Source organism: Lutjanus erythropterus, chromosome 3 (assembly GCF_056507025.1).
Source record: "Lutjanus erythropterus isolate fLutEry1 chromosome 3, fLutEry1.hap2, whole genome shotgun sequence".
Taxonomy (NCBI): domain Eukaryota; kingdom Metazoa; phylum Chordata; class Actinopteri; order Lutjaniformes; family Lutjanidae; genus Lutjanus; species Lutjanus erythropterus.
The window spans coordinates 30238334-30249464 of NC_139319.1; positions in this window are offsets into that span (position 1 = coordinate 30238334).

Sequence of the window (11131 nt, forward strand, 5' to 3'; positions counted from 1 at the left end):
ATGAATAAATATGCTTTGAATTTTACTGTAGCTACGTAATGAATTATTCTTTTTGTTTATCCAAAAGTGTAAACAAAACCTATGTTCAATGTAATGTTGTAACTTAGGTATTTCCACTATTTTATCCTGACTCCGGGCTGTAGGCTGTGTTACTAACTGATGCAACGTGGGAAAAGTGTGTGGAAATATAGGTGTTTTTCTGTGTTTGCAAAGGATACAAGGCAAAGTCTGAATGATTAATGATAGTCTCATTAAAAATCACTGAAAAGGTGCTTATCATATTTATTATTGATTTTATTTTGTCCTGGTGAGGCTTGAGTTAAATGTATGATATGCAGCATTTTTGTAAAAAGACAAACAATGTAGAGACTCAGAAACATAACACTTTCAGTCACCCTTTACGACCCACTAGAAGTGTGCAGTGGTGGCTGTATCTGCAGGGTCTGTGCCCTCTGCCTGTGTTTCTCATTATATTTCTGTGCTCAGGATGCTATACCAACCCAAAACATAAGTATCTGACATGCTCAGAATGGGACACAGCAATAAACTAATGAACTATGTTTCTGGTGTGTTTCCAAACACCTCTGACAGATCTGACTGTTTCTACATTTAAAGGGCTGGTTTCCCCAAGTGACCTACCTCCAGTAGTGCATGGAACACCCAGAGGGTCGAGGCGGGAAATTTTCATCGGAGCTGCTTCTGTGCTCCCTTGCATTAAGTTTTACATCCCCCTGAATCCATAGGAACAAATAATGTGTTGGTTGGGTCCAGTTATAATACACTGCTAGTTCAGGGAAGTTAAGTGACACTTTATATGATGCATTTGCTGCTCATTGCTCCTTTTAAAGGGCCCTGCTCTGATGGTATTCAGCCACTGTCTGCGACCACAGCTAACAGCTGCTCTACACTGCTGTGCTGGCCCAAGCTGTGGCTGTGAATATGGTTATTGCTCAGATTGTGATGCTTTGGATGTGGCTAACGTAGCTGTACTGTGTACTGCTCTGGGCTGCTCCCCTTAACATTAGCTAAGAAAGCCGTATTTATCCACAGAGGATTTGGAGCTGGAGCTTCTAACAGATGTCACATGTTGCCATCACACCACAGGAGGACAGAAATACAGTGGCTTCAACGCAACACTCAGCCAGCACAACTATGTCAATTCACTGCACATACCCCTGCATGTGGTTAGTGTTCCATCCGATCTAAACTAATGTGTTGCAGCCATAATGATAACAACCAAGGCAAAGTCATGGCTGCCGCAATCACAGTTGCGGCAACAACGAAAGCTTTGTTCTCTCATGGCTTTAGTCATAATCAGTTACTGTCTGTGTCAATCACCCTTGGCAGTATTTGAGAGACTTAGGTCAACTAGCTCTGCTACTTATCTACAACACTGCAAGGATGCAGATTTGACTCAGCCACAGCTGAGAATACATTCACTATTGTGAGATAATGCAAAATATTTAAAGGGAAGGCAAAATTAATGCAAGGTAATACAAAGGTTTTGTGAAGGAATGCAAAACTCAGTGAAAGGTAAGACAAAGGTATTGTAAAAAAAATGCAAAATATATTGAGGGAATGCAAAACTTAAAGGGATAGTTCACCCAATAATAAAAATAAATCAGTTATTACCTACAGTACTCATCCTCATACCGATTGAAGGTCAGGTTATAGTTTTTTTAGTCCACAAAACACAGCTGGAGTTTCACAGGAAAACAGTGTTGCACAGGCTCCCAAACAATGGAAGTGAATGGTGACCAGTTTTGAAGGGGAAAAAAACAACCCCTCCCCAAAATAAAACAAAAGATAAAATGCTGTTCACTTGCACATACACACACACCGTTACATACACCCAGTTCAGACGGTGTGCAGGTGCATATAAATGTGGCTCCAAGCTAAGAACCTACATTGAAGATTAAGGCTAAAAACATGGTATAAATTATGTCTTTAAAGTCAATTTGGTATGTTGGGGCTTTAGGAGAGATGAGATATCACTAACTTAGATGTGATGTTTTGTAATTTAGGTGAAGTAACTTTTTAAGGGGTATATTTGAAAGTCTTGAAAGTTTCCTGTTTTTCTCCAGGTTTTTGGTGTTGTTCACTGACTTGGCAGGAAGTATGGCTAACCAGAGGCAGTTCAAGGACTGCTTGGAAAAGGTAACAGTTAGTAATGATAAGAGGACCCTTTTTAAGTTTTTCAAAGGTTTATAAACTAGCAAACACAAGTTGCTACATATATGAAGAGAAAGAGGAGCGATGTGAATCAGTGTAGGTGTAGATGTAGGTGTGTGAGTAGGTGAATGAGGAACCTGAGGAGCAGTTCAGCAGGTGGAGTCAGTGCTCACATCACAGACAGTAATACTGTAGATCAAGTTCAACCGGTGCAGGAAAGGCAAGAAAACTGTCAAGGAAATAATAATTAAATACATTTAAGCAGAACATATGCAAATGAAGGGAGAGGGTGTTAGTGTAAAAAGTAGACACATGAATGACACCGAATGTGTATGTCTTTTTCAGCTTAAGAACACCCCCAATTTGCTAAAAAAAAATGTAAATATGTACAAAAATACAATGACATGACCTCAGTGTCCTCATCAGTAACTACAGCCCTTGAGGTGGAGTACAGAGGCAAACTGGATTAGGATCTTATTGGCTGTGATGTGCTAATTTTTCCTTAAAATACTCAGTTAAGGGGGTCAGCCAGTAGCCAAATGATTTAAAAAAATGATTCTTTAGTTAAGTAAAAGTAGAACAGTCTAAAAATATTTCACAGCACTCTGTGTTTTGTCATGGGTAGAGGGTACCAAACTCACCACTGCGACCTACTATATATCACACTGTTGGATGGGCCTCCCTGGGTCACTGAAGGAAGCAGCATAGCATTGTGTTTATTTACAAAGCACTAATTAGTAAACTCCCTCTGTATTTAACTAGTCTTTCGTCACCCAACATCTCAAACCATACAAAACAGATCTCAGGACTGGGCCACCCTAAAAACACATGGGTGTGGGTCTGAGTGGGAAAGGCTGCCTTCAGTATTGCTGCACCCATTGTGTGGAATAATTTTCAAACCACACTTATTCTGTTTTCTCTGGTGTCATATGGCATCTTTAAAGAGCTAGTGGCTGAAAACTGTTAAGTGTTTTTCTTTTTTTAAGATTATTTTTTCAGTAGTACTCTAGGATGATTTCTGTGTTCATGTCATCAACTGAATTTTAAGAGAAGATATTTTTTTAAATGATAGATACCTTATTTTGGAATTCAGTTCTCTGGCAGTATCTAATGTACATATTATATATTGGTTGGATTTCATGCACATGGAAAATCTCATGCAAAGAGAGGTTCAGGATCAAAACTTGGTTCAGTTTCCTGGCAACAAGCTCTTCTGACTGAGGCAACAATGTTTAAGGCAAATTAGTATTCATCCTTAGCTCCACGTCTTCTACACCTCTGCTGCTAAAACGTGAAACTTGAAATATGATATGATATGGTAACCATAAAGTAGATAACTTGTCAGTTAAGGTTGCTGGTGACATATTTATTTACAGTCTTTGTACACAAAGTGTCCATGAAATGATAGCGTTTCTCTGTGGACTGCTGTTGACTTTGCTTTAGTTAGGTTCTGTCAATATTTCATAGAGATAGATAACAGATCTGGTGTGTGCTTATGCAGTAATAATGCTCATAAAACAAATACTGTATACACTGTAAAACTTTAATCTATCACTGCAACCTTTACATTTTCCGTCCAGCAAGAACAAAGAGACAAATGGCCTCATTCTTGTTAAATGCAAAACATACGTGTCATGAACTTCTAGATCTCCTCAGTTTCACAAAGCAGCGAGCCCTGCGAGCTGATAGGCTGAAGCAATTTGACAGTTTATCACATTTGCACTTGGTTTGACCACATGCTTCAAATCTGTCAAATAAGAGACACCATATCCTCATGCCATAAGAACACTCATAACACATCACTTTACAAAGTCATTAGTATAACAAAACTCATGCAGATTGCCAAGTTTAAGTTACAACAGGTGATTCTGGTGAATTTGAAGATAAACTTTATATTGCACTTACAGTAGTTTTAAAACCTTTTGCAGCTGTACCTTTCATGTCACTTCTCACAGTTTCTGCAGGACATAAAACAATTTAGTCGCTGGTAAAGGGAGAGGCTATCTGTTTATTTTATCAAGGGCGATTTTTAAATGCAAATATTGCTGACCTCTGTTCTGCAACTTTCATGTCATTATTTGCTTAACTTTTATGTAATCAGGCAGGTCAACCCTGAACAGTATGCTGTATTTGATGATGAGAGATTGTAGAAATTTAGAGAGGATCAAAATAAAATATATCAGGATACTTTTTTTTGTATGAATAAAATGTTTCTTATGAAGTGTACAGAGAGGGGACAGACATCTTCCAGGATCAAAAATCCATGTTATCCTTATTATAACTACATCTATATTTACCTCAGTTAATCTGAAGACTGGTGGAGGAAGCACTCAGATTCTTCAATGAAGTAAAAGTAGCAGCACACACAATAAAAACTCAATATTGCAAGTAGTGGTGCTATAAGTATTGAGATCCTTTACTTAAATACTTAAATACCAATACAGCAACATAAAAATATTATATTACAAGGAAAAGTCCTGCCTGAAAATGCTACTCAAGTAAAAAGTAAATAGATATTAGTGTATTAACAGCAAAATGTAGTCAGTCATTAAAGTAAAAGTACTAGTTTGCCCCCTCTGTCTCATGTATGACATCATTAGATTATTAATACTGAATCATCACTGTGTCATAGCATGTTTCTGCTTTAGCTGATGGAGGTGCAGCTACTTTGAAGTAGTGAAGTACTTTATATTCAGTTTTATAAGCAGTAACACCAGATAAATCTGATGGGATGTGAGAGTATTAACAGGAAGGGAAAGAGTAAAAAGTCCCATTACTCAGATATGTTTTTATTTTGTGGACTTTGGACCCCTTCAGTGTTTGATTTTTGGTGAGATATTTGATCGTTTGAACATTTATGTTCGAGTGAGAAGTTTCTAGGGAAAATTACAATTTGGTGGAGCTGTTAACACCTCATAGTCATCTGAAATGTGACCTCGACTACACTGCTTATTGTAAGATGTCATAAGCCAAAAAGGTTGGAATTTTTAACACTGTATTAGATTTTAAAAGCTTGTGATATTGTGCACGGTATAAAAGATCTATCTTAAAAAGTAACGAACTAGCTGTCAATAAATGTAGTGGAGTTTAAAGCATAATATTTTATATTGTATACAGTAATGGAATGGAAAGTAACACAAAACATAAATACTCAACTAGAGTACAAATACTTCAAAACTGTAACAGGGAGCAGCATAAATGACTCATTAGCAAACAGATGTGTCCAGCAGACATTTTGAGTCCAGTATTCACTCTGTTTTAAGCTCTATTTTCTCTCCATCAGCTCCTGAAGAAAATATCTCACTCTAAAGGCTCTGCTATGTTCGTCAGTTAGTTGCTAACTTTGTTTGCCTCCTGTTTGGTGCTGCATAGTGTGGCTACTAACATCTAAAGGAGTATTTATTTGGTATTTCACAGGTGTCATTTAAAGATATTTTATGAATGAAGAACACATCTCTGTGGATTCAAAAGATTTCTCAGGTCTGTGTTGTTTTCTCATTGGGGGATGAACAACGAGAGGACGTAAAAAGCGAGCAAAGGGTACATTAAATTATTCATATGAATCACTGCACCGGGAAGTTCAGTAATGACCGGGATGAATTCAACAGAGGACAGAATGAAAGATGAGGACTCGCTGAGCGACGTACACAGAGTTCAAGCTCATGTTTTGACCATTTGGATGAATTCAGGTCATTAGAGCTTAATGGGGTTTTAATAAGGCAGGAGTGAGAGAGGAGAGAGAGATGAACATTCACCTATAAATACATTTATAAAATAAAAAGTCCAAGTGCAGTTGCCATGCCAACGCTACCGGTGAAAGCCCCTGGAGTCCTTGAGGTTATTGGAGCCAGTTCAATCAATTACATGGAACTCTGAATATGACGTGAGCTTATAATAAACACAGATGCTCATGTCATAGCCGACATTACCGGATGCTGACGTGTCCCATCCTTAATGAATACCACGTGAGAAGATATCATTTGAATATAAAATGGAAAACTATGAGTCCTTCCCTATAGGATGAGCTGCTCTCAGACTGTAAAGCATGAAAGTATGAGTTGGGAAGGATCAGAGATGTGTGTTTTCACAAATGACACATTCGTACAACCATTATCACAGATATTCTGTCGACTCTCAGGGTCATATTGTATGTTACTGATGCATATCTGTGTGCCTCTTCCACTTTTCACTCTGTTTGCTCAATGACCTTGCGTAAATGACAGAATAGCAGTGACATGACAACATTAGCTTCCTCTATTGCTGCCACATCACCCTTCTGCCACATAACCATTGAACTGTCTCTCTTAAGGCAAATTTTTTTTACCTTCGTCATAGAGCTAAGAGTAAAGCAGAGTGTTTTTTGTTTTTAAAAGAATGCAATATTAATTGTAAGACTGAATTGTGTATACTGATCTTAGATATATGTTCAGGCGGGAAAAACAAAATTCTGTATAAGTTCCACTTAATTAAGAGATGCTGAAAACACAATACATGTGATATCTCCTTATAAAGTTTTGCTGGTGCATATATGCAGACACGGAGCAACATTAGGATTCATTTTGGGCACCAGGAAAAATCACTACTAGAATCACTCCACCAACATGGGACATCCTACACAAACCCAACATTTAAATAGCCAGTCTACCATCAGTAAAGACCACAGTCATTTTTACTCTCTCAACCCAAAGTTTAAAACATGGCAGCCTGCAAAAAACTGTGGTCAACTGATGAAGTGCAGACATATCAAGAATATCATCCCTTCAGTGTATTCTGTCACAGCTCCTTTAAAGAATAGAGCAGTGTGTGCATAATGCATTACAATTGTGGTTGAGCAGTGAAGTTGTCAGTTTAGCAGTAAATGTACAGTGTAGGTTACACAATGAAAGAGGTTATCATGAAGCCAAGATGATGTTAGGCAGTTTCACACAGTGTGGCATCAACTAAGAATCTCACCTTCACTGAGGAAAGTATCTGTTTGAGTCGTATCATGCAGTGAAACCACAGCATACAGTGTGTTCACCAGCAGGTCATCAAAGCTGAGGTAGGCAGTTTATTTTTGGCATCATTAGGAAAAAACTCTGCAATATTATTTAAGCATAATGTAATTGAAGTTGTCTGGGAAAAAACAGGACTTCTGCTCCCTCGCTTGGCTCTGTTTCGAGGTTTTTAGAAAATCTAGACTTCACAATTTGGTAAGATAGTTGATAGTTAAGTGTCGTTACCAGAACATATGTATTTAACAACCTGGGAATAAGACTCAGCAATTAACTATTTTTCTACAGAATCACCTGCTGCACCTATAAGTTTTTCAGTTTCCTATTAGGTGCATATACATTCATGTGCATAGATGTATAGGCTTTTTTCTGAAAACAGCTGCATGTTGCTGCTAGAAATAAAGCTGATGAGAGCAGATCTGGAGAACCAAGACGGTAAACTAAAAACCACTACAAGGCTTGGGAGAGCTGCAGAGTTGGGTGATAATTATCTGTGGATTCATCACTGCAACCACACCTTTCATATCACTCATAGTCATCTGATCCACTGATAATGTAAAAATATGAGTAATTGCTGCTTTTATGAATCACACATAGGCTACTTTTATGATGAATGTCTTGTGCGTCTCTGAGTTTTCTTTGTCTAACATTTTGGGAACCTGTTCAACATGTTGTCTTTTGGATTTATTTTTTAGTTTCTGTGTCTGATAATCCATAAATGAAGCCAATCAAAAGAGTAAAACAGAGAAAAAGAAAAGACAAGACAAAAAAAGTCAAGTGAAGCAATGACACTATCAGGGAACACTATCAAAAGCTCCTATGATAATATATATGACAGCATTTGGGGATTATCTGGTGTTAATACAATTTGTTTTTTCAGCTGTACTTGCATTGTTGTGATGTAATTAAAAGACTTACTAAAACTTACATAAATACTTAGTTAAAATATCTCCCGGTCCTACTTTAGCATCTTTTTCTTAAAAAAAAATCTTTGGTATTAATTTATGCTTATTGTGATCTTTGTCCCATTTTCGGTGTTATGCTCATGTAATGTAATGTTATTCTAGAGCAGGGGTGTCAAACTCATTTCAGTTCAGGGGCCACATACAGCCCAATTTGATCTCAAGTGGGCCAAACCAGTAAAATTAAAGTATAATCTATCGATTATTCTGCAGATTAATCGAGTAATCAGATAAGAAATATTGCGTGTTCTGCATTTTTTTCAATTACATTACTTTTGTTTTATTTAAGAAAAATGGTAATATACAAAAGAGAAGATAAGACAGGTCTATTAAATGAACAACTATAAATTGCTAACGTAAACATACTCAGTAAAGTAACTTTACTTTTAATGTAGATTTACTTTTACTGTATTTACTTTACTTTAGCACAAAGGTAAAAGTAAAGGTAGTAGACGCCCCGGGTACGAATCCCAGTCAGAGCAATATACAGTGAGGGCCCCCTAGGCAAGGCCCTTAGTGCTACCATCCTACACCAGGAGGAGGACCACCCGATTTGGAGCAAGGATCTATCGGAATGCGTGGAACATGGATGGCCAGATTAAGGCATTGTGTGTATACATACAAATATAAATACACACATATATATACATACATGTTCATATATATACGTATGTGTAGCAGCAATAAAATAAATAAGATTTAAAATATTTTTTTTCTTCAACAATAACAAAGGAAAACGAGAATATTTCAGCTCAGAATATTTCAGCTCACATATCCAGGTGGGGGTTACATTTGACAATTCTTGCTTTTTGTCTTCACACAAGATATCGCACACTTTAATCATGGAAACCCTCAATGGCAGTGCATTTGCCATAAAAAATATGCTCATATAATAATACAAACCCATCACCCCATCAGGTACAGATGAACATATTGACCTGCTCAATTTAACATTAAGGCCAAAATGCTCTGAAAACTTAAATAGAAAAGTCAACTGTTGCTTCTATGGCGCACTGCAGGCTTCAGATTTCAAATTTAACACCACAGAACCAGCAGTATTTTAGGAAAAAGTTAAACTGCACCCTGACACGCATGGAGGAGATGAACAGGAGAGACAGAGTCTGGACTCTTCATCATGACTTACAATAATGCAGTAATTAAGTATTTAAAAGTACACAAATCAGACTTGGAGTAAAAAAATATTGCGCCACAGAAGCGTACATTAATATTATGATTCATGATCATTAAAAGTTTTTTATATCAAGTCGACACATCTGTCCATATTGACACGCTCTCTCTCTCTCTCTCTCTCTCCACATCTGGCCCGCGGGCCTTGAGTTTGACACATATGTTCTAGGATCACTGCCTCTTAAATGTTCTGCCACAAGATGGATCCATGTGCCACCAACACACTAGAAACAGTTGTAAAGTGAAGGGGAAGAAGAATGACTTGCTGTCTATTATTGGTGTAATGGTGCCCCCTAGTGGTAACACTACTTCAATATACAATAAAGTGGTGGAAACACTTAATCTTACGTGGTTAGGGTTACATTTACCAAATGTATTACTATATTTGATATTTCATATTAAAGTTGTGTTTTTATGCAATTGCTAGACTAAACAATATAACAACAAATTCTGTCCACCATCTGACACATTTGGGAGGACAGGTTGTGACGCACCTGATCAGCAGGTACTGCATCTTGTTGTTTTTTCCGTCACTTATGATTCAGCAGAGGGATGTGAAGTTAAGACAGTTACTGACCACTCACACCGATGACAGATGTGTGTGTGTGTGTGTGTGTGTGTGTGTGTTGTGTTACCAGTGGTGGACAAAGTACTTAACTCCAGTACTTGAGTCAAAGTATAGATACTCCTGGTCAAATATTACTCAACTACAAGTGACAGTTGCTCAGTCAAAATTTTACTTGAGTTAAAGTACTAGAGTACTTGGTTTTAAAAATATTTAAATATTCAAAAGTACAAATTACAAAGTACATTTTCTAATATCAATACATGCTGTATTGTTTTCATGATACATTTACAGAAGCTTGTAACTCTCTGAAACCATCTAATGATGCACTGACCTGCTTGTAGAACCACTCTGCTACACAAAACCTATAGAAACACCTATAAAAACTTCAGCATAGAAATGCAATCAAAAACAAAAAGGACAGCTATTGTCATTTTCTGATGTAACTGTATTAAAATCACTGCATAAAAGCAGATTGAAGCCAACTGTAAGGAGTTCTCCAAGTCTGTTAAATAACTGAGATTTCTTTCTGTCTTCAGAGGCAGTATATATACATGGATTATTCTGTATTTTTCACCCCGATAAAAACAATCCAACTTTAAAAGCTACCTGGAATGATGAATAATTATAATAACATCTTGAGATTTAATTTAGTCTTTCTCCTCACCATTACTGCTTTTTGTTTGAATGAAAGAGGGAGAGCTTGCTTGTTCTTGTCACAGTGCGCCTGGACGTATTTCTGCTTTTACATCAGTCCCATTTGAGAGGAGCTACTGTGATTGGTTTCCTTCTGTGGGGAACGCAGCATGTGACCAACTGCATTTTAGAAAAGAAAAAACAGCAACAGCTGACTTCAACGATGTGCTCAGTCAAGAAGTAACAACAACCTTCCTGGAAATGTAGTGGAGTCAAAAGTACAATATTTGTCTTTGAAATGTAGTGGAGTGAAAGTCAAAAGTTTGTTGAGAAGTAAGTAAGTCCCAGGCTTTATGACTTCATGGCATCATACAAGATAAAACTTTGATCAGAACTTAGACTTGATTACTCACTGCTGTGTGTGTCATTTTGCCATAAAGTATGATAAAAAAAAAAAAGTATTAAAAAAAAACATTTCATTTGGTCTATTGGGATTATTACAAGAGCACCAATTTGTATTTCTGCCTATTTTATAATGGCTTTCTCCCTGTAACATTAAAAGATGACTTCACAAACCCATATTCTCTGCACCAAGGTTATCATAATTGATTAAA